A 26,161-nucleotide genomic window follows, 5' to 3' on the forward strand; every position below is an offset into this window, starting at 1 on the left:
AAATTAACACTGCCAGCCTTCGCCACTCTGCCAAACGCCCCAACAAGCCATTACAACCGCCCACATGATGCTATGCGGTCGACTCTTCGGAGCGTCTCGCGCCCGGATCGAAAGATCCGGAAGTTGAAAGTATCCGGGCGGTTATACGGGAGCAGGCAAATTTCCCCCTTCCCATCCCATCCCATCCCCTTATAACAGAGCAGCCAACACACACAGCACAAACACAAAAACACGAGCCATTTACCAAAGACAACACACACAGCCACTAAATCAGGAAAGCCATTAAATTTCCAATGCCTACTTATCGGTGCTGCTGCCCTCGGACTACTTTCATCTCACTCAATATTGGGGTGAGTGAAAGTAGAACCGGGGGTGAGAGCACCGGTAAATGACGATCGGCGATCGGGCCGGTCGAGTTGAGGGGGAGATTATGGGAGTTGGTGGACATATGAGTGTTCCACCATGAACCTCGTCCGCCACTCTCATCTCGTCCACCCGCTCGAGAGGTCGCGATCGTCGGACGTTTGAAAACCGTGTCGTGTCGTTTTTCGTGTCGCCATCACCATCTCCGTTGTCTTGCTGTGTTGCCATGTTTTTCTTTTTGTGGTGTCTGTTGTGTGCCGTGCCGTGCCGTGCCCCCTGACATGACAAAAAAGTCCCTTCCCCCCCCCCCCCCCCCCCACCTCCACTACTACTACCGACAAGCTTTCTGCTCCCCAATAAATAACATTAATTTAAACGCCAACAAATAACATTAATTTACATATATAAACACAAACCAACTAGAGGAAACTGTGTAAAGAGAGAGAAAGTGCCAATAAAAGACCTAATACAAACACAAAAAACAACTGCAATTAACTTGACGAAAGGGAAAAAAAAACCTACACCAGCAACTAAAATGACAAGAGGAATGGCCAAGACGGGAACGAGCAGGCGCCACAGCGATGGCGGCAGAGCGGCCCGCAGAGGCGCCCTAGCGGCAGCAGCAGCAGCCATCAACACCAACACCGCCAATAGCAGCAGCAGCAGCAGAGCCCTCGGCGCAGGCGCCAACACCAACGCCCCAGCCAATGCACAGCGCCGACGCCACAGCGACGGCGGCTGCAGCCAACAGGAGCAGCGAGCCAATGCCAATGCCAGTGAGTACCCAGCCATTGCCATGGCCGATTTATCCACGGCCACAGCCACTCCCCCCTCGAGCCCCATCAACAGCAACAACAGCAGCGCCAATACCAACAATACGAACCGCAAATCCCACAACCCCGCCAAATCCAAAAAAACCCGCCAAACACAAACACAACACATACAAAATACAAACACCAACACCAACACCACCACCGCCATCACCATCACAAACACCCCTGCCACTACCACCGACGATGACATCCGGCACGGCGAATTCGGGCATCAGCCCAGCCAGGAACGTGGGTTGAGGATCCTCATCCGAGGACTCTCCCACTCCACGCCGCCGGATTGGATTCGCAGCAGCATGCTGAATGAGGGGTTCACGGTTCGGTTTGTGAGGGCAATCACCGATCGGTTCGATCGCAGCCGTCAATTCAACCTCTTCGAGGCTGAGATCGCCCCCAAACCGGACCGTGGCCAATACGAGGTGTTAAAGCTGCGACGCCTGGGTGGGAGGCCCGTCACGGTTGAGAGACTTGGAGTCTCCCCTGACCCCGCCCAGTGCCATCGATATCAGGTGTTTGGCCACACCCGCGCATATTGTAGACGAGCTGCTGTTTGCATGAAATGCGCGGGGGGACATCTGACGACGGAGTGCAGCAAGCCAAGGAACGCTGCTCCCAAGTGCGCCAACTGCCAGGGCCAGCACATCAGTGCCTACAAGGGTTGCCCATCCTACAAGGCAGCCAGGCAGAGGCTCGTGGCCCACAGGGTCGCCAGGGAGGAGGAGCGTCGCAGACAGCAGCAACAGCCAAGCCAACAGCGACACCAGCCAATACAACGTCGCCAGCAGCAGCCACATCCACAGCCACTCCATAATCCGCAGCAGCAACGCCAACACCAACCGGATCGGCAGCATCGGCAGCAGCATCGGTATGGCGACCAACATCCCCAGCCATCGACCAGGGGGCGCCAACACCAGAGGGTCCAGCCGATGCAGCCGATTGCGAATGATGCTCCGACGCCACGCCAACACCAGCAGCAGCAGCGGCCAGCAGCGCAGTGCGATGGCAGCTGTGCCAAACATCTAAAAGAGAGCGCCATTAAACTTAAAATGCTGGAGGAAAGGTTGGCAGCAATGGCCACGCTGAGCGCAAACCTGACAGAGGCTAGAGGCAGAGGCTTGGCAGCCATGCCGGAACTACAGACAACACCACCTACACACCCGCCGCCACCACAACCAGCAGCCAATACAGCAGCAGCAGTAGCCATATCGGACGGTGAGCCGGATATGGACATGGACGACGACAGCCAATGGACCGATGAAGAGCCTTACGACGACCTACGTAGGTTTCTAAATGGAGAATCCAGTGGCGACTTTGAAAGCGACGGATTATACGGCGCCTACTGATGCGCCCAATCGTCGATCCAGAGGCCAGCCACTGCAACAAAGAAAAAGACGTCAATACGGACAACGAAAAACGGCCAAAACACACAAAAATCACACGTACCTGCCAATCACCAGACAGAGCTGACCATGAAGAAGCTGCCTCGCCATCAACATCAACAATTTCCTGCCAAATGGGAGGAATATGAGGCCTCTTTCGATGACGCTGCCACCGACCATCACAATGACGTCACGCAACTCCAAACATACAGCTGCCATTCAAACGACGACGCAGATGCTGGCGTCTGTTGCCGCTCCACTGGGTCACACCCGTCCCTCATGCCAATTATGTGAGGGCGGGATGGCCTGGTGTTGAGCCGCCGGACGCCAGCAAATCCTGCAAACGAAGAAGGAGATTCAGGAGAGAGGCTGCCAATAAAATCACATATACTCACCTGCAAACGTCTCTCACGCCAACACCAACCAGACAAGGGTCGCCACAAAAAAACATCCAAACGCCGACAGTACCTGCAAATAAACACGAATTAAAATAACACGCCAAAACAAACACCTGCTCAACTGGGTGGCCGGACCAGTAGCCACTCAAAACGCCATTACAAGCTGACGATGGACGTGGCCGAGGAGGCCAGGCCAATCCACCTGACAACGCATCCTGGTGGCCGGACCAGCAGCCACTTGGATGCGGCCAATAATTCGATACGTTGGCATCACACACCGATGCCAATGCCAACACAACGACAATGCAGTTGGGTGGCCGGACCAGTGCCACTCGAGTGCTGCAGCCAACACCAACCAACGACAGATGCAACGTGGGCGGCCGGACCAGAGCCGCTCGCCAACAACACCATCATTGCCCACGATGCACGCCAACACCCACATCCAGCCATCGCCACTAAAGATCCCAGGTGGTGCCACTAATCCTGCACAGGGGGACAGCAGAGCCGGCCGGTATGCGGCGCAATGTTCTGCATTGCGTTTGCCATGCCGGCCGGTGCTTCGTTGTAGTTGTTCTCCTGTTAAAAATAGACGATATTTAAGTATGTTTATTGTTGTGTAAATGTATTGTAATTATTGTTTGTTTTAACCTTGTATATATCTCTGTAGTTTTGTAGTCCTTATTTGTAGTAATTGTAGATAGATTGTCCTTAGCTGTAATGTAATTTAATTAATTTTAGTTATTTATTTTAGCATATTTACCTTTCTTCCTTCTTCTTCTTTCCCAACTATCACCCATTCCCCATACCTGACAAGTGGTAGCGCCATTAATGACCAACAAAAATACCACGCCAATTAAAAAAAAATCCCGCGCCGATAACACACCAAAAAGCCAATTCAAATTGCATTACTCAATGCTAGTGTGTTATCGGTCGCCAACTTCGGCAATTACGCCCAGCCATTCCCCTTTTCACCCCCACCCATTTCAAACCCATAGCAGTTGAGCAGGATCAAAAACCACACTGCCAACCTTCGCCACTCAGCCAAATGCCCCAACAATGCCAATACAACCGCCCACAAGATGCTATGCGGTCGACTCTTCGGAGCGTCTCGCGCCCGGATCGTAAGATCCGGAAGTTGAAAGTATCCGGGCGGTTATACGGGAGCAGGCATCTATCCCCCCCCTTCCCATCCCATCCCCCAACAACAGAGCAGCCAATACAAACAGCACAAACATAAGACACTGGCCATTAACCAAAGACAACACACACAGCCACTAAAACAAACGGCCACTACAACTCTCCATTGCCTACTTATCGGTGCTGCTGCCCTCGGACCACTTTCATCTCACTCAATATTGGGCTGAGTGAAAGTGAAACCGGGGGTGAGAGCACCGGTAAATGACGATCGGCGATCGGGCCATTCGAGTGTGGAGGGGAGAGTATGTGAGTTGGCGGACATGTGAGAGTTCCACCATGAACCTCGTCCGCCACTCTCATCTCGTCCACCCGCTCGAGAGGTCGCGATCGTCGGACGTGACAGAACCGTTTCGTGTCGTGTCGCTTTTTTCGTTGTTCTGTGCCGTGTCGCCATTGACATTTTCTTTTTCTGTGTTGCCCTGTTTTCTTTTGTGGTGTCTGTTGTGTGCCATGCCGTGCCGGGCCCCCTGACATGACAAAAAAGTCCCTTCCCTCCCCACCTCCACTACTACTACCGACAAGCTTTCTGCTCCCCAATAAATAACATTAATTTAAACGCCAACAAATAACATTAAATTACATATATAAACACAAACCAACTAGAGAAAACTGTGTAAAGAGAGAGAAAGTGCCAATAAATGACCCAATACAAACACAAAAAACAATTAACTGCAATTAATTTAAGAAACGGTAAAGGGACCAACACCAGCAACAACAACTATGACGAAAGGAATGGCCAGACGAGGGTCGAACAGACGCCACAGCGACGGCGGCAGAGCGGCCCGCAGAGGCGCCCTAGCGGAAGCAGCAGCAGCCATCAACACCAACACCGCCAATAGCAGCAGCAGCAGCAGAGCCCTCGGCGCAGGCGCCAACACCAACGACGATGCCAGTATAGAGCGCCGACGCCACAGCGACGGTGGCTGCATCAGCAGCAGCAACAACAACGCCAACACAGACTGCACCGATCGTGAGTACGCAGATGCCGCCAATACACACACAGACACAGCCATTCCCGCCACTTGCATTGCCTTTCCCCCCCCCCCCCCTTGCCAATAATACCCAAAGAAAGGCGCCAAACACAAAGGGAAAGGCCGAAAAGACGCCACTTTTCCCGCCTCTCACACTCTCGGACATTTCGGGAGTAACGGGAGAGGGAAAAGTCGGAGGAGAGCCGGCAAGCCGACGCGCAAGAGCAGATCGCCAAAACGGCCAACGGGCAGCCACACACACACACACGACCGGATCGAACCCGTTGCGTGTCGAACTTGGTTCGAGTTCGAGCAGCGGGTCGATCCAAGCCATAGCCCAGCCTGCACAAATACCACCAACAACAGCAACACCAAAACGACGCCGCGCCCTCCTCGACAGTGGGAGTGACGATGAGGGTGAGGGTGAGAGGAAGCAGGCTAGACGACGGGGCCGCCATCACCAGCAGCGGCAGCAAACACAACACACACAAAATACCAACACCAACACCACCACCGCCATCACCATCACAAACACCCCTGCCACTACCACCGACGATGACATCCGGCACGGCGAATTCGGGCATCACCCCAGCCAGGAACGTGGCTTGAGGATCCTCATCCGAGGACTCTCCCACTCCACGCCGCCGGATTGGATTCGCAGCAGCATGCTGAACGAGGGGTTCACGGTTCGGTTTGTAAGGCAATCACTGATCGATTCGATCGCAGCCGCCAATTCAACCTCTTTGAGGCTGAGATCGCCCCCAAACCGGACCGTGGCCAATGCGGGGTATTGAAGCTGCGACGCCTGGGTGGGAGGCCCGCCACGGTTGAGAGACTTGGAGTCTCCCGTGACCCTGCCCAGTGTCATCGATGTCAGGTGTTTGGCCACACCCGCGCATATTGTAGACGAGCTGCTGTCTGCATGAAATGCGCGGGTGGACATCTGACGACGGAGTGCAGCAAGCCAAGGACGCTGCTCCTAAGTGCGCCAACTGCCAGGGCCAGCACATCAGTGCCTACAAGGGCTGCAGCGCCTACAAGGCAGCCAGGCAGCGGCTCCTGGCCCACAGGGTCGTCAGGGAGGAGGAGCGTCGACGGCAGCAGCAGCAGCAGCCTCAGCCAATACGGCAACAGCCACAGCCAATGCAGCAGCCACTCCAGCAGCAACAGCCAGCACATCGTCTTCAGCGGCCACCACAACGTCACCAGCAGCCACTACAGCGACAGTTGCAGCAGCAGCCACCCACACAGCCACTCCACTCACAGCCGCAGCAGCAACGCCAACGCGGTCCGGGTCGGCAGCATCGGCAACAGCTACAGCATCGCGACCAACATCCCCAGCCACTGGCCGAGGGGCGCCAACACCACAGGGTCCTGTCGATGCAGCCGATCCCAAATCGTGCTCCGGAGCCACGCCAACACCAGCAGCAGCAGCAGCAGCAGCAGCCAGGCGCCCAGTGCGATGTGAGCTGCGCCCATATCCTGAAAAGATATGCGGAAAAAATTAAAGAGCTGGAGGATAAGCTGGCAGCAATATTGACGAAAGTGACAAACCTGCTGCAGGCAAGGGACGAGAGCACGGGAGGAGTGCCGCCACTTCGGACAACAACAGCAGCAGCAGCATCCACACAGCCATCACCACGACCAGCACCAAATACGCACTTTGACGCCGCAGCCATATCGGACTCCGAATCCGATATGGACTGCGAAGCAATTGACGACGATGTCAACCTCCGGACAAAGGTCGCCCGCAAAAACATCCATATTTACCTTTCCCTCTTCTTCTTCTTTCCGATTCCCCAATATCTGACAAGTGGTAAAGCCATTAATGACCAACAAAAATACCACGCCAATTAAAAAAAAAAAAAAAATACCGCGCCGATAACACACCAAAAAGCCAATTCAAATTGCATTACTCAATGCTAGTGTGTTATCGGTCGCCAACTTCGGCAATTACGCCCAGCCTTTCCCCTTTTCACCACCACCCATTTCAAACCCATAGCAGTTGAGCAGGATCAAAAACCACACTGCCAACCTTCGCCACTCTGCCAAATGCCCCAACAATGCCATTACAACCGCCCACAAGATGCTATGCGGTCGACTCTACGGAGCGTCTCGCGCCCGGATCGTAAGATCCGGAAGTTTAAAGTATCCGGGCGGTTATACGGGAGCAGGCATCTATCCCCCCCTTCCCATCCCATCCCCTTACAACAGAGCAGCCAACACAAACAGCACAAACACAAGAACACTAGCCATTGACAAGCAACAACACACACAGCCACTAAACAAACGGCCACTACAACTCTCCATTGCCTACTTATCGGTGCTGCTGCCCTCGGACTACTTTCATCTCACTCAATATTGGGGTGAGTGAAAGTGGAACCGGGGGTGAGAGCACCGGTAAATGACGATCGGCGATCGGGCCATTCGAGTGTGGAGGGGAGAGTATGTGAGTTGGCGGACATGTGAGAGTTCCACCATGAACCTCGTCCGCCACTCTCATCTCGTCCACCCGCTCGAGAGGTCGCGATCGTCGGACGTTTTGAAAACCGTGCCGTGTCGTTTTTCGTGTCGCCATCGCCATCTCCGTTGTCTTGCTGTGTTGCCCTGTTTTTCTTTTTGTGGTGTCTGTCGTGTGCCGTGCCGTGCCGTGCCGTGCCGTGCCGTGCCCCCTGACATGACAAAAAAAAGAAACGGTAAAGGGACCAACACCAGCAACAACAACTATGACGAAAGGAATGGCCAGACGAGGGTCGAACAGACGCCACAGCGACGGCGGCAGAGCGGCCCGCAGAGGCGCCCTAGCAGCAGCAGCAGCAGCCAACAACACAAACACAAACACCGACAATAGCAGCAGCAGCAGCAGAGCCCTCGGCGCAGGCGCCAACACCAACGCCCCAGCCAATGCACAGCGCCGACGCCACAGCGACGGCGGCTGCAGCCAACAGGAGCAGCGAGCCAATGCCAATGCCAGTGAGTACCCAGCCATTGCCATGGCCGATTTATCCACGGCCACAGCCACTCCCCCCTCGAGCCCCATCAAATCAGCAGCAACAGCAGCGCCAATACAAACTGCAAATCCCGTAACCCCGCCAAATCCCAGAATCCCGCCAAACGCAAAGGGAAAGGCCGATAGGACGCCGCTCTCGCTGCCGCTTTTCCCGCCTCTCACGCTCTCGGACATACAAAACCGTTCGAGAGTAACGGGAGAGGGTGAAGTCGGAGGAGAGCCGGCAAGCCGAAGCGCAAGAGCGGAGCGCCAAAACGGCCAACGGGCAGCCACACACACACACACGACCGGATCGAACACGTTGCGTGTCGAACTTGGTTCGAGCTCGAGCAGCGGGTCGATCCGAGCCATAGCCCAGCCTGCTCCAATGCCACAAATCCCACCAACACCAAAACGACGCCGCGCCCTCATCGACAGTGGGAGTGACGATGAGGGTGAGGGTGAGAGGAAGCAGGCTAGACGACGGGGCCGCCATCACCAGCAGCGGCAGCAAACACAACACATACAAAATACAAACACCAACACCACCACCGCCATCACCATCACAAACACCCCTGCCACTCCCACCGACGATGACATCCGGCAAGGCGAATTCGCCCAGCCAGGAACGTGGCTTGAGGATCCTCATCCGAGGACTCTCCCACTCCACGCCGCCGGATTGGATTCGCAGCAGCATGCTGAATGAGGGGTTCACGGTTCGGTTTACTCGGGCGATCACCGATCGATTCGATCGCAGCCGCCAATACAACCTCTTCGAGGCTGAGATCGCCCCCAAACCGGACCGTGGCCAATGCGGGGTGTTAAAGCTGCGACGCCTGGGTGGGAGGCCCGTCACGGTTGAGAGACTTGGAGTCTCCCGTGACCCCGCCCAGTGCCATCGATGTCAGGTGTTTGGCCACACCCGCGCATATTGTAGACGCGCTGCTGTCTGCATGAAATGCGCGGGTAGACATCTGACGACGGAGTGCAGCAAGCCGAGGGCCGCCAATCCAAAATGCGCCAACTGCCAAGGCGCCCACATCAGCGCCTACAAGGGCTGCAGCGCCTACAAGGCAGCAGCGGCTCCTGACCCACAGGGTCGCCAGGGAGGAGGAGCGTCGGAATCAGCAGCCTCAGCCACTACGGCAACAGCCACAGCCAATGCAGCAGCCACTCCAGCAGCAACAGCCAGCACATCGCCTCCAGCAGCCATCAAAACATCACCAGCAGCCACTACAGCGACAGTTGCAGCAGCAGCAGCCACCCACACAGCCACTCCACTTACAGCCGCAGCAGCAACGCCAGCGCGGTCCGGGTCGGCAGCATCGGCAACAGCTACAGCATCGTGACCAACATCCCCAGCCACTGGCCGAGGGGCGCCAACACCACAGGGTCCAGCCAATGCAGCCGATCCCAAATCGTGCTCCGGAGCCACGCCAACACCAGCAGCAGCAGCAGCAGCCAGGCGCCCAGTGCGATGGGAGCTGCGCCCATATCCTGAAAAGATATGCGGAAAAAATTAAAGAGCTGGATGATAAGCTGGCAGCAATTACAACGTCTTTGACAAACCTGCTGCAGGCAAGGGACGAGAGCACGGGAGGAGTGCCGTCACAATGGACAACAACAGCAGCAGCAGCATCTACACAGCCATCACCAAGACCAGCACCAAATACGCACCATGACGCCGCGGATTCGGAGTCCGATATGGACTGCGAAGCAATTGACGACGAACATGACGACGAATGGACCGACCACGATCCATTTGACGATCTGGAGGGTCTGGGCCAAGTGTGGTGGGCCCAAATCGCCAGCGCACGCGAAAGCATGCGCTCGGGCGGCGACTATTGATGTGCCCAATCGGCGATTCAGAGACAGCCACTGCAACAAAGAAAGGCAGTCAATACACGACAACACGAAAAACGGCCAAAACACACGAAATCCACACTTACCTGCCAATACACAGACAGAGCTGACCAACAAGAAGCTGCCTCGCCATCAACATAAACAATTTCCTGCCAAATGGGAGGAAAATGAGGCCCCTAATGATGACGCTGCTACCACACCATCACAATGACGTCACGCAACTCCGAACCAACAGCTGCCATTCCAAACGACGACGCAGATGCTGGCGTCTGTTGCCGCTCCACTGGGTCACACCCGTTTTTCATGCCATTATGTGAGGGCGGGATGGCCCGGTGTTGAGCCGCCGGACGCCAGCAAATCCTGCAAAGGAAGAAGAACCAGGAGAGAGGCTGCCGATAAAAGCACACAAAATACTCACCTGCAGTTCGCCAGCAACAACATCCAAATTGACGACAGGCACCTGTAAGTAAACACGAATTAAATCCACACGCCACAACAAACACCTCCTCACCTGGGTGGCCGGACCAGCAGCCATCCAAAACGCAACTACAAATTGACGACAAACGTGGCCGAGGAGGCCAGGCCAATCCACCTGACAACGCATCCTGGTGGCCGGACCAGCAGCCACTTGGATGCGGCCAATAACATGACTCGTTGGCATCACAGCCCGATGCCAACGCCAACACAAGGACAATGCAGTCGGGTGGCCGGACCAGTGCCACTCGAGTGCAGCAGCCAACACCAACCAACGACAGATGCAACGTGGGCGGCCGGACCAGAGCCGCTCGCCATCTCCAACTATTGCTTACGCTGCACGCCATCTCCAAGTCCAGCCATCGCCACTAAATATCCCAGATGGTGCCACTAATCCTGCACAGGGGGACAACAGAGCCGGCCGGTATGCGGCGCAATGTTCTGCATTGCGTTTGCCATGCCGGCCGGTGCTTCGTTGTAGTTGTCCTCCTGTTAAAAATAGACGATATTTAAGTATGTTTATTGTTGTGTAAATGTATTGTAATTATTGTTTGTTTTAACCTTGTATATATCTCTGTAGTTTTGTAGTCCTTATTTGTAGTAATTGTAGATAGATTGTCCTTAGCTGTAATGTAATTTAATTAATTTTAGTTATTTATTTTAGCATAATTACCTTTCTTTCTTCTTCTTCTTTCCCAACTATCACCCATTCCCAAATACCTGACAAGTGGTAACGCCATTAATGACCCAAAAATCCCACGCAAATTAGAAAAATCCCCGAGCCGATAACACACCAAAAAAGCTAATTCAAATTGCATTTCTCAATGCCAGTGTGTTATCGGCCGCCAACTTCGGCAATTATGCCCAGCCAATTCCTCACCCACCCCCTACCCACTTCAAAGGCCACTAAATTCCAAATGAGGCTGAGCAGGATTAAAATTTACACTGCCAGCCTTCGCCACTCTGCCAAACGCCCCAACAAGCCATTACAACCGCCCACATGATGCTATGCGGTCGACTCTTCGGAGCGTCTCGCGCCCGGATCGAAAGATCCGGAAGTTGAAAGGATCCGGGCGGTTATACGGGAGCAGGCAAATTTCCCCCTTCCCATCCCATCCCATCCCCTTATAACAGAGCAGCCAACACACACAGCACAAACACAAGAACACGAGCCATTTACCAAAGACAACACACACAGCCACTAAATCAGGAAAGCCATTAAATTTCCAATGCCTACTTATCGGTGCTGCTGCCCTCGGACTACTTTCATCTCACTCAATATTGGGGTGAGTGAAAGTAGAGCCGGGGGTGAGAGCACCGGTAAATGACGATCGGCGATCGGGCCGGTCGAGTTGAGGGGGAGAGTATGGGAGTTGGTGGATATATGAGTGTTCCACCATGAACCTCGTCCGCCACTCACATCTCGTCCACCCGCTCGAGAGGTCGCGATCGTCGGACGTTTGAAAACCGTGTCGTGTCGTTTTTCGTGTCGCCATCACCATCTCCGTTGTCTTGCTGTGTTGCCCTTTTTTCTTTTTGTGGTGTCTGTTGTGTGCCGTGCCGTGCCGTGCCCCCTGACATGACAAAAAAGTCCCTTCCCCCCCACCCCCCACCACTACTACTACCGACAAGCTTTCTGCTCCCCAATAAATAACATTAATTTAAACGCCAACAAATAACATTAATTTACATATATAAACACAAACCGACTAGAGGAAACTGTGTAAAGAGAGAGAAAGTGCCAATAAAAGACCTAATACAAACACAAAAAACAACTGCAATTAACTTGACGAAAGGGAAAAAAAACCTACACCAGCAACTAAAATGACAAGAGGAATGGCCAAGAGGGGAACGAGCAGGCGCCACAGCGACGGCGGCAGAGCGGCCCGCAGAGGCGCCCTAGCGGCAGCAGCAGCAGCCATCAACACCAACACCGCCAATAGCAGTAGAAGCAGCAGAGCCCTCGGCGCAGGCGCCAACACCAACGCCCCAGCCAATGCACAGCGCCGACGCCACAGCGACGGCGGCTGCAGCCAACAGGAGCAGCGAGCCAATGCCAAAGCCAGTGAGTACCCAGCCCTTGCCATGGCCGATTTATCCACGGCCACAGCCACTCCCCCCTCGAGCCCCATCAAATCAGCAACAACAGCAGCGCCAATACCAACAATACGAACCGCAAATCCCGCAACCCCGCCAAATCCAAAAAACCCACCAAACACAAAGGGAAGGGCCGATAGGACGCCGCTCTCACTGCCACTTTTCCCGCCTCTCACGCTCTTGGACGCACAAAACTGTTCAGGAGTAACGGGAGAGGGAGAAGTCGGAGGAGAGCCGGCAAGCCGACGCGCAGGAGCAGAGCGCCAGAGCGGCCAACGGGCAGCCACACACACACACACGACCGGATCGAACCCGTTGCGTGTCGAACTTGACTCGATCTCGAGCAGCGGGTCGATCCGAGCCATAGCCCAGCCTGCAAAAATACCACCAACAACAGCAACACCAAAACGACGCCGCGCCCTCATCGACAGTGGGAGTGACGATGAGGGGGAGGGTGAGAGGAAGCAGGCCAGACGACGGGGCCGCCATCACCAGCAGCGGCAGCAAACACAACACATACAAAATACAAACACCAACACCAACACCACCACCGCCATCACCATCACAAACACCCCTGCCACTACCACCGACGATGACATCCGGCACGGCGAATTCGGGCATCAGCCCAGCCAGGAACGTGGCTTGAGGATCCTCTTCCGAGGACTCTCCCACTCCACGCCGCCGGATTGGATTCCCAGCAGCATGCTGAATGAGGGGTTCACGGTTCGGTTTGTAAGGGCAATCACCGATCGATTCTATCGCAGCCGCCAATACAACCTCTTCGAGGCTGAGATCGCCCCCAAACCGGACCGTGGCCAATACGACGTCTTAAAGCTGCGACGCATGGGAGGCCCGTCACGGTTGAGAGACTTGGAGTCTCCCGTGACCCTGCCCAGTGCCATCGATGTCAGGTGTTTGGCCACACCCGCGCATATTGTAGACGAGCTGCTGTTTGCATGAAATGCGCGGGTGGACATCTGACGACGGAGTGCAGCAAGCCAAGGAACGCTGCTCCCAAGTGCGCCAACTGCCAGGGCCAGCACATCAGTGCCTACAAGGGTTGCCCATCCTACAAGGCAGCCAGGCAGAGGCTCGTGGCCCACAGGGTCGCCAGGGAGGAGGAGCGTCGCAGACAGCAGCAACAGCCAAGCCAACAGCGACACCAGCCAATACAACGTCGCCAGCAGCAGCCACATCCACAGCCACTCCATAATCCGCAGCAGCAACGCCAACACCAACCGGATCGGCAGCATCGGCAGCAGCATCGGTATGGCGACCAACATCCACAGCCATCGACCAGGGGGCGCCAACACCAGAGGCTCCAGCCGATGCAGCCGATTGCGAATGATGCTCTGACGCCACGCCAACACCAGCAGCAGCAGCGGCCAGCAGCGCAGTGCGATGGCAGCTGTGCCAAACATCTAAAAGAGAGCGCCATTAAACTTAAAATGCTGGAGGAAAGGTTGGCAGCAATGGCCACGCTGATCGCAAACCTGACAGAGGCTAGAGGCGGGGGCTTGGCAGCCATGCCGGAACTACAGACAACACCACCTACACACCCGCCGCCACCACACCCAGCAGCCAATACAGCAGCAGCAGTAGCCATATCGGACGGTGAGCCGGATATGGACATGGACGACGACAGCCAATGGACCGATGAAGAGCCTTACGACGACCTACGTAGGTTTCTAAATGGAGAATACAGTGGCGACTTTGAAAGCGACGGATTATACGGCGCCTACTGATGCGCCCAATCGTCGATCCAGAGGCCAGCCACTGCAACAAAGAAAAAGACGTCAATACGGACAACAACGAAAAACGGCCAAAACACACAAAAATCACACGTACCTGCCAATCACCAGACAGAGCTGACCATGAAGAAGCTGCCTCGCCATCAACATCAACAATTTCCTGCCAAATGGGAGGAATATGAGGCCTCTTTCGATGACGCTGCCACCGACCATCACAATGACGTCACGCAACTCCAAACATACAGCTGCCATTCAAACGACGACGAAGATGCTGGCGTCTGTTGCCGCTCCACTGGGTCACACCCGTCCCTCATGCCAATTATGTGAGGGCGGGATGGCCTGGTGTTGAGCCGCCGGACGCCAGCAAATCCTGCAAACGAAGAAGGAGATTCAGGAGAGAGGCTGCCAATAAAATCACATATACTCACCTGCAAACGTCTCTCACGCCAACACCAACCAGACAAGGGTCGCCACAAAAAAACATCCAAACGCCGACAGTACCTGCAAATAAACACGAATTAAAATAACACGCCAAAACAAACACCTGCTCAACTGGGTGGCCGGACCAGTAGCCACTCAAAACGCCATTACAAGCTGACGATGGAGGTGGCCGAGGAGGCCAGGCCAATCCACCTGACAACGCATCCTGGTGGCCGGACCAGCAGCCACTTGGATGCGGCCAATAATTCGATACGTTGGCATCACCCACCGATGCCAATGCCAACACAACGACAATGCAGTTGGGTGGCCGGACCAGTGCCACTCGAGTGCTGCAGCCAACACCAACCAACGACAGATGCAACGTGGGCGGCCGGACCAGAGCCGCTCGCCAACAACACCATCATTGCCCACGATGCACGCCAACACCCACATCCAGCCATCGCCACTAAAGATCCCAGGTGGTGCCACTAATCCTGCACAGGGGGACAGCAGAGCCGGCCGGTATGCGGCGCAATGTTCTGCATTGCGTTTGCCATGCCGGCCGGTGCTTCGTTGTAGTTGTCCTCCTGTTAAAAATAGACGATATTTAAGTATGTTTATTGTTGTGTAAATGTATTGTAATTATTGTTTGTTTTACCTTGTATATATCTCTGTAGTTTTGTAGTCCTTATTTGTAGTAATTGTAGATAGATTGTCCTTAGCTGTAATGTAATTTAATTAATTTTAGTTATTTATTTTAGCATATTTACCTTTCTTCCTTCTTCTTTCCCAACTATCACCCATTCCCCAATACCTGACAAGTGGTAACGCCATTAATGACCAACAAAAATACCACGCCAATTAAAAAAAAATACCGCGCCGATAACACACCAAAAAGCCAATTCAAATTGCATTACTCAATGCTAGTGTGTTATCGGTCGCCAACTTCGGCAATTACGCCCAGCCATTCCCCTTTTCACCCCCACCCATTTCAAACCCATAGCAGTTGAGCAGGATCAAAAACCACACTGCCAACCTTCGCCACTCAGCCAAATGCCCCAACAATGCCAATACAACCGCCCACAAGATGCTATGCGGTCGACTCTTCGGAGCGTCTCGCGCCCGGATCGTAAGATCCGGAAGTTGAAAGTATCCGGGCGGTTATACGGGAGCAGGCATCTATCCCCCCCTTCCCATCCCATCACCCAACAACAGAGCAGCCAATACAAACAGCACAAACATAAGCCACTGGCCATTAACCAAAGACAACACACACAGCCACTAAAACAAACGGCCACTACAACTCTCCATTGCCTACTTATCGGTGCTGCTGCCCTCGGACCACTTTCATCTCACTCAATATTGGGGTGAGTGAAAGTGGAACCGGGGGTGAGAGCACCGGTAAATGACGATCGGTGATCGGGTCTCTCGAGTGTGGAGGGGAGAGTATGGGAGTTGGCGGACATATGAGTGTTCCACCATGAACCTCGTCCGCCACTCTCATCTCGTCCACCCGCTCGAGAGGTCGCGATCGTCGGACGTGACAGAACCGTTGCGTGTCGTGTCGCTTTTTTCGTTGTTCTGTGCCGTGTCGCCATTGACATTTTCTTTTTCTGTGTTGCCCTGTTTTTGTGGTGTCTGTTGTGTGCCATGCCGTGCCGTGCCCCCTGACATGACAAAAAAGTCCCTTCCCCCCCACCCCCCACCACTACTACTACCGACAAGCTTTCTGCTCCCCAATAAATAACATTAATTTAAACGCCAACAAATAACATTAAATTACATATATAAACACAAACCAACTAGAGAAAACTGTGTAAAGAGAGAGAAAGTGCCAATAAATGACCCAATACAAACACAAAAAACAATTAACGGCAATTAATTTAAGAAACGGTAAAGGGACCAACACCAGCAACAACAACTATGACGAAAGAAATGGCCACACGAGGGTCGAACAGACGCCACAGCGACGGCGGCAGAGCGGCCCGCAGAGGCGCCCTAGCGGCAGCAGCAGCAGCCATCAACACCAACACCGCCAATAGCAGCAGCAGCAGCAGAGCCCTCGGCGCAGGCGCCAACACCAACGACGATGCCAGTATAGAGCGCCGACGCCACAGCGACGGTGGCTGCATCAGCAGCAGCAACAACAACGCCAACACAGACTGCACCGATCGTGAGTACGCAGATGCCGCCAATACACACACAGACACAGCCATTCCCGCCACTTGCATTGCCTTTCCCCCCCCCCCCCCCTTGCCAATAATACCCAAAGAAAGGCGCCAAACCCAAAGGGAAAGACCGAAAAGACGCCACTTTTCCCGCCTCTCACACTCTCGGACATTTCGGGAGTAACGGGAGACGGAGAAGTCGGAGGAGAGCCGGCAAGCCGACGCGCAAGAGCAGAGCGCCAGAGCGGCCGGATCGAACCCGTTGAGTGTCGAACTTGGTTCGAGCTCAAGCAACGGGTCGATCCGGGCCATAGCCCAGCCTGCAAAAATACCACCAACAACAGCAACACCAGCCATCACCAGCAGCGGCAGCAAACACAACACATACAAAATACAAACACCAACACCAACACCACCACCGCCATCACCATCACAAACACCCCTGCCACTACCACCGACGACGACATCCGGCACGGCGAATTCTGGCATCAGCCCAGCCAGGAACGTGGCTTGAGGATCCTCATCCGAGGACTCTCCACTCCACGCCGCCGGATTGGATTCGCAGCAGCATGCTGAACGAGGGGTTCACGGTTCGGTTTGTAAGGGCAATCACTGATCGATTCGATCGCAGCCGCCAATTCAACCTCTTTGAGGCTGAGATCGCCCCCAAACCGGACCGTGGCCAATGCGGGGTATTGAAGCTGCGACGCCTGGGTGGGAGGCCCGCCACGGTTGAGAGACTTGGAGTCTCCCGTGACCCTGCCCAGTGTCATCGATGTCAGGTGTTTGGCCACACCCGCGCATATTGTAGACGAGCTGCTGTCTGCATGAAATGCGCGGGTGGACATCTGACGACAGAGTGTAGCAAGCCAAGGGCCGCCAATCCTAAATGCGCCAACTGCCAGGGCGCCCACATCAGCGCCTACAAGGGCTGCAGCGCCTACAAGGCAGCCAGGCAGCGGCTCCTGGCCCACAGGGTCGTCAGGGAGGAGGAGCGTCGACGGCAGCAGCAGCAGCAGCCTCAGCCAATACGGCAACAGCCACAGCCAATGCAGCAGCCACTCCAGCAGCAACAGCCAGCACATCGTCTTCAGCGGCCACCACAACGTCACCAGCAGCCACTACAGCGACAGTTGCAGCAGCAGCCACCCACACAGCCACTCCACTCACAGCCGCAGCAGCAACGCCAACGCGGTCCGGGTCGGCAGCATCGGCAACAGCTACAGCATCGCGACCAACATCCCCAGCCACTGGCCGAGGGGCGCCAACACCACAGGGTCCTGTCGATGCAGCCGATCCCAAATCGTGCTCCGGAGCCACGCCAATCCCAGCTACAGCAGCAGCCAGGCGCCCAGTGCGATGGGAGCTGTGCCCATAATCTGAGAAGATATGCGGAAAAAATTAAAGAGCTGGAAGATAAGCTGGCAGCAATTTTGACGAAAGTGACAAACCTGCTGCAGGCAAGGGACCAGAGCACGGGAGGAGTGCCGCCACTTCGGACAACAACAGCAGCAGCAGCATCCACACAGCCATCACCACGACCAGCACCAAATACGCACTTTGACGCCGCAGCCATATCGGACTCCGAATCCGATATGGACTGCGAAGCAATTGACGACGATGTCAACCTCCGGACAAAGGTCGCCCGCAAAAACATCCAAACGCCGACAGTACCTGCAAATAAACATAAATTAAAAATCAAACGCCAAAAACAAACACCTCATCTGAATGGCCGGACCAGCAGCCATTTAAAGCGCCATTAAATACCGACGATGAACGTGGCCGAGGAGGCCAGGCCAATCCACCTGACAACGCATCCTGGTGGCCGGACCAGCAGCCACTTGGATGCGGCCAATAACATGACTCGTTGGCATCACACACCGATGCCAATGCCAACACAACGACAATGCAGTTGGGTGGCCGGACCAGTGCCACTCGAGTGCAGCAGCCAACACCAACCAACGACAGATGTAGCGTGGGCGGCTGGACCAGAGCCACTCGCCATCTCCAACTTTTGCTCACGACGCACGCCATCTCCAAGTCCAGCCATCGCCACTAAAGATCCCAGATGGTGCCACTAATCCTGCACAGGGGGACAACAGAGCCGGCCGGTATGCGGCGCAATGTTCTGCATTGCGTTTGCCATGCCGGCCGGTGCTTTGTTGTAGTTGTCCTCCTGTTAAAAATAGACGATATTTAAGTATGTTTATTGTTGTGTAAATGTATTGTAATTATTGTTTGTTTTACCTTGTATATATCTCTGTAGTTTTGTAGTCCTTATTTGTAGTAATTGTAGATAGATTGTCCTTAGCTGTAATGTAATTTAATTAATTTTAGTTATTTATTTTAGCATATTTACCTTTCCTTCTTCTTCTTCTTTCCCAACTATCTCCCATTCCCCAATATCTGACAAGTGGTAATGCCATTAATGACCAACAAAAATACCACGCCAATTAAAAAAAAATACCGCGCCGATAACACACCAAAAAGCCAATTCAAATTGCATTACTCAATGCTAGTGTGTTATCGGTCGCCAACTTCGGCAATTACGCCCAGCCATTCCCCTTTTCACCCCCACCCATTTCAAACCCATAGCAGTTGAGCAGGATCAAAATCCACACTGCCAACCTTCGCCACTCTGCCAAATGCCCCAACAATGCCATTACAACCGCCCACAAGATGCTATGCGGTCGACTCTACGGAGCGTCTCGCGCCCGGATCGTAAGATCCGGAAGTTTAAATTATCCGGGCGGTTATACGGGAGCAGGCATCTATCCCCCCTTCCCATCCCATCCCCTTACAACAGAGCAGCCAACACAAACAGCACAAACACAAGAACACTAGCCATTGACAAGCAACAACACACACAGCCACTAAACAAACGGCCACTACAACTCTCCATTGCCTACTTATCGGTGCTGCTGCCCTCGGACTACTTTCATCTCACTCAATATTGGGGTGAGTGAAAGTGGAACCGGGGGTGAGAGCACCGGTAAATGACGATCGGCGATCGGGCCATTCGAGTGTGAAGGGGAGAGTATGTGAGTTGGCGGACATGTGAGAGTTCCACCATGAACCTCGTCCGCCACTCTCATCTCGTTCACCCGCTCGAGAGGTCGCGATCGTCGGACGTTTTGAAAACCGTGTCGTGTCGTTTTTCGTGTCGCCATCGCCATCTCCGTTGTCTTGCTGTGTTGCCCTGTTTTTCTTTTTGTGGTGTCTGTCGTGTGCCGTGCCGTGCCGTGCCCCCTGACATGACAAAAAAAGTCCCTTCCCCCCCCCCCCCACGGACGTTTGAAAACCGTGTCGTGTCGTTTTTCGTGTCGCCATCGCCATCTCCGTTGTCTTGCTGTGTTGCCCTGTTTTTCTTTTTGTGGTGTCTGTTGTGTGCCGTGCCGTGCCGTGCCCCCTGACATGACAAAAAAGTCCCTTCCCCCCCCACCTCCACTACTACTACCGACAAGCTTTCTGCTCCCCAATAAATAACATTAATTTAAACGCCAACAAATAACATTAAATTACATATATAAACACAAACCATCTAGAGAAGGCTGTGTAAAGAGAGAGAAAGTGCCAATAAATGACCCAATACAAACACAAAAAACAATTAACTGCAATTAATTTAAGAAACGGTAAAGGGACCAACACCAGCAACAACAACTATGACGAAAGGAATGGCCAGACGAGGGTCGAACAGACGCCACAGAGACGGCGGCAGAGCGGCCCGCAGAGGCGCCCTAGCGGCAGCAGCAGCAGCCATCAACACCAACACCGCCAATAGCAGCAGCAGCAGCAGAGCCCTCGGCGCAGGCGCCAACACCAACGACGATGCCAGTATAGAGCGCCGACGCCACAGCGACGGCGGCTGCAGCCAACAGGAGCAGCGAGCCAATGCCAGTGAGTACCCAGCCATTGCCATGGCCGATATATCCACGGCCACAGCCACTCCCCCTCGAGCCCCATCAAATCAGCAGCAACAGCAGCGCCAATACAAACTGCAAATCCCGTAACCCCGCCAAACGCAAAGGGAAAGGCCGATAGGACGCCGGTCTCGCTGCCGCTTTTCCCGCCTCTCACGCTCTCGGACATACAAAACCGTTCGAGAGTAACGGGAGAGGGAGAAGACGGAGGAGAGCCGGCAAACCGAGGCGCAGGAGCAGAGCGCCAGAGCGGCCAACGGGCAGCCACACACACACACACGACCGGATCGAACCCGTTGCGTGTCGAACTTGACTCGATCTCGAGCAGCGGGTCGATCCGAGCCATAGCCCAGCCTGCAAAAATACCACCAACAACAGCAACACCAAAACGACGCCGCGCCCTCATCGACAGTGGGAGTGACGATGAGGGTGAGAGGAAGCAGGCCAGACGACGGGGCCGCCATCACCAGCAGCGGCAGCAAACACAAAGCACAAATGCAAACACCAACACCGTCACCGCCACTCACACCAGCACCCTCGCCAATACCAACACCAACACCACCACCGCCATCACCATCACAAACACCCCTGCCACTACCACCGACGATGACATCCGGCACGGCGAATTCGGGCATCAGCCCAGCCAGGAACGTGGCTTGAGGATCCTCATCCGAGGACTCTCCCACTCCATGCCGCCGGATTGGATCCGAAGCAGTATGCTGAACGAGGGGTTCACGGTTCGGTTTGTGAGGGCGATCACCGATCGATTCGATCGCAGCCGCCAATACAACCTCTTCGAGGCTGAGATCGCCCCCAAACCGGACCGTGGTCAATTCGATGTGTTGAAGCTGCGACGCCTGGGTGGGAGGCCCGTCACGGTTGAGAGACTTGGAGTCTACTGTAGACGCGCTGCAGTTTGCATGAAATGCGCGGGTGGACATCTGACGACGGAGTGTAGCAAGCCAAGGGCCGCCAATCCTAAATGCGCCAACTGCCAGGGCCAGCACATCAGTGCCTACAAGGGTTGCCCATCCTACAAGGCAGCCAGGCAGAGGCTCGTGGCCCACAGGGTCGCCAGGGAGGGGGAGCGTCGCAACCAGCAGCCACAGCCAATCCAACAGCGACAGCAGCCAATTCAACGCCGCCAGCAGCAGCCACATCCACAGCCACTCCATAATCCGCAGCAGCAACGCCAACACCAACCGGATCGGCAGCATCGGCAGCAGCATTGGTATGGCGACCAACATCCCCAGCCATCGACCAGGGGGCGCCAACACCAGAGGGTCCAGCCGATGCAGCCGATTGCGAATGATGCTCCGACGCCACGCCAACACCAGCAGCAGCAGCGGCCAGCAGCGCAGTGCGATGGCAGCTGTGCCAAATATCTAAAAGAGAGCGCCATTAAACTCAAAATGCTGGAGGAAAGGTTGGCAGCAATGGCCACACTGATCGCAAACCTGACAGAGGCTAGAGGCGGGGGCTTGGCAGCCATGCCGCCACTACAGACAACACCACCTACACACCCGCCGCCATCACAACCAGCCGCCAATACAGCAGCAGCAGTAGCCATATCGGACAGTGAGCCGGATATGGACATGGACGACGACTGCCAATGGACCGACGAAGAGCCTTACGATGGATTATACGGCGCCTACTGATGCGCCCAATCGTCGATCCAGAGGCCAGCCACTGCAACAAAGAAAAAGACGTCAATACGGACAACAAAGAAAGACTGCCAAAACACACGAAATCACACGTACCTGCCATTACACAGACAGTGCTGCCCCTCCAACAGCTGCCTCGCCATCAACATTGACAATTTCCTGCCAAAGGGAAGGAAAAGGAGCCCCCTTTTGATGACGCTGCCACCACACCATCATGACGTCACGCCACTCCGAACCAACAGCTGCCATTCCAAACGACGACACAGATGCTGGCGCCTGTTGCCGCTCCACTGGGTCACACCAGTCTCTCATGCCAATTATGTGAGGGCGGGATGGCCTGGTGTTGAGCCGCCGGACGCCAGCAAATCCTGCAAAAGAAGGAGAATCAGGAGAGAGGCTGCCAATTAAAACACAAATACTCGCCTGCAAAAGTCTCTCACGTTATCACAAACCGGACAAAGGTCGCCAGCAACAACATCCAAATCAACGAAAGGCACCTGCAAATAAGAACAAATTAAAATCAAAACGCCAAAGCAAACACCTCCTCAACTGGGTGGCCGGACCAGTAGCCACTCAAAATTACACCAACAATCCGAAGACGAACGTGGCCGAGGAGGCCAGGCCAATACACCTGACAACGCATCCTGGTGGCCGGACCAGAGCCACTTGGATGCGGCCAATAACTTGGACCATTGCCGTCACGCATCGACGCCAACTCCAACACACAACGACAATGCAGTTGGGTGGCCGGACCAGTGCCACTCGAGTGCAGCAGCCAACACCACCAACGACAGATGCAACGTGGGCGGCCGGACCAGAGCCGCTCGCCATCTCCAACTTTTGCCCACGACGCACGCCATCTCCAAGTCCAGCCATCGCCACTAAAGATCCCAGATGGTGCCACTAATCCTGCACAGGGGGACAACAGAGCCGGCCGGTATGCGGCGCAATGTTCTGCATTGCGTTTGCCATGCCGGCCGGTGCTTTGTTGTAGTTGTCCTCCTGTTAAAAATAAATGATATTTAAGTATGTTTATTTTTGTGTAAATGTATTGTAATTATTGTTTGTTTTACCTTGTAAATATCTCTGTAGTTTTGTAGTCCTTATTTGTAGTAATTGTAGATAGATTGTCCTTAGCTGTAATGTAATTTAATTAATTTTAGTTATTTATTTTAGCATATTTACCTTTCCCTCTTCTTCTTCTTTCCCAACTATCTCCCATTCCCAAATATCTGACAAGTGGTAACGCCATTAATGACCCAAAAATACCACGCCAATTAGGAAAATACCGCGCCGATAACACACCAAAAAGCCAATTCGAATTGCATTTATCAATGCCAGTGTGTTATCAGCCGCCAACTTCGGCAATTATGCCCAACCATTTCCTCACCCACCCCCTATCCACTTCAAATGCCACTAAATTCCAAATGAGGCTGAGCAGGATAAAAATTTACACTGTCAACCTACGCCACTCTGCCAAAAGCCCCAACAAAGCCATTACAACCGCCCACAAGATGCTATGCGGTCGACTCTTCGGAGCGTCTCGCGCCCGGATCGTAAGATCCGGAAGTATAAAGTATCCGGGCGGTTATACGGGAGCAGGCATTTATCCCCCCCATCCTATCCATCCCCCTTCAACAGAGCAGCCAAACAGCACAAACACAAGAACACGAGCCATTTACCAAAGACAACACACACAGCCACTACAATTTTCCATTGCCTACTTATCGGTGCTGCTGCCCTCGGACTACTTTCATCTCACTCAATATTGGGGTGAGTGAAAGTGGAACCGGGGGTGAGAGCACCGGTAAATGACGATCGGTGATCGGGTCTCTCGAGTGTGGAGGGGAGAGTATGGGAGTTGGCGGACATATGAGTGTTCCACCATGAACCTCGTCCGCCACTCTCATCTCGTCCACCCGCTCGAGAGGTCGCGATCGTCGGACGTGACAGAACCGTTGCGTGTCGTGTCGCTTTTTTCGTTGTTCTGTGCCGTGTCGCCATTGACATTTTCTTTTTCTGTGTTGCCCTGTTTTCTTTTGTGGTGTCTGTTGTGTGCCATGCCGTGCCGTGCCCCCTGACATGACAAAAAAGTCCCTTCCCCCCCCCCCCCACCACTACTACTACCGACAAGCTTTCTGCTCCCCAATAAATAACATTAATTTAAACGCCAACAAATAACATTAAATTACATATATAAACACAAACCAACTAGAGAAAACTGTGTAAAGAGAGAGAAAGTGCCAATAAATGACCCAATACAAACACAAAAAACAATTAACGGCAATTAATTTAAGAAACGGTAAAGGGACCAACACCAGCAACAACAACTATGACGAAAGAAATGGCCACACGAGGGTCGAACAGACGCCACAGCGACGGCGGCAGAGCGGCCCGCAGAGGCGCCCTAGCGGCAGCAGCAGCAGCCATCAACACCAACACCGCCAATAGCAGCAGCAGCAGCAGAGCCCTCGGCGCAGGCGCCAACACCAACGACGATGCCAGTATAGAGCGCCGACGCCACAGCGACGGTGGCTGCATCAGCAGCAGCAACAATAACGCCAACACAGACTGCACCGATCGTGAGTACGCAGATGCCGCCAATACACACACAGACACAGCCATTCCCGCCACTTGCATTGCCTTTCCCCCCCCCCCCCACCCTTGCCAATAATACCCAAAGAAAGGCGCCAAACCCAAAGGGAAAGACCGAAAAGACGCCACTTTTCCCGCCTCTCACACTCTCGGACATTTCGGGAGTAACGGGAGAGGGAGAAGACGGAGGAGAGGCGGCAAACCGACGCGCAGGAGCAGAGCGCCAAAACGGCCAACGGGCAGCCACACACACACACACGACCGGATCGAACCCGTTGCGTGTCGAACTTGGTTCGAGTTCGAGCAGCGGGTCGATCCAAGCCATAGCCCAGCCTGCACCAATACCACCAACAACAGCCACACCAAAACGACGCCGCGCCCTCATCGACAGTGGGAGTGACGATGAGGGTGAGAGGAAGCAGGCCAGACGACGGGGCCGCCATCACCAGCAGCGGCGGCAAACACAAAGCACAAATACAAACACCAACACCGTCACCGCCACTCACACCAGCACCATCGCCAATACCAATACCAACACCACCACCGCCATCACCATCACAAACTCCCCTGCCACTACCACCGACGATGACATCCGGCACGGCGAATTCGGGCATCAGCCCAGCCAGGAACGTGGCTTGAGGATCCTCATCCGAGGACTCTCCCACTCCACGCCGCCGGATTGGATTCGCAGCAGCATGTTGAATGAGGGGTTCACGGTTCGGTTTGTAAGGGTGATCACCGATCGATTCGATCGCAGCCGCCAATTCAACCTCTTCGAGGCTGAGATTGCCCACAAACCGGACCGTGGCCAATGCGGGGTGTTGAAGCTGCGACGCCTGGGTGGGAGGCCCGTCATGGTTGAGAGACTTGGAGTCTCCCGTGCCATCGATGTCAGATGTTTGGCCACACCCGCGCATACTGTAGACGCGCTGCAGTTTGCATGAAATGCGCGGGTGGACATCTGACGACGGAGTGCAGCAAGCCAAGGGCCGCCAATCCCAAATGCGCCAACTGCCAGGGCCAGCACATCAGCGCCTACAAGGGCTGCAGCGCCTACAAGGCAGCCAGGCAGCGGCTCGTGG

The sequence above is a fragment of the Drosophila miranda genome, assembly GCF_003369915.1.
Source record: "Drosophila miranda strain MSH22 chromosome Y unlocalized genomic scaffold, D.miranda_PacBio2.1 Contig_Y3_pilon, whole genome shotgun sequence".
Taxonomy (NCBI): Eukaryota; Metazoa; Arthropoda; class Insecta; order Diptera; family Drosophilidae; genus Drosophila; species Drosophila miranda.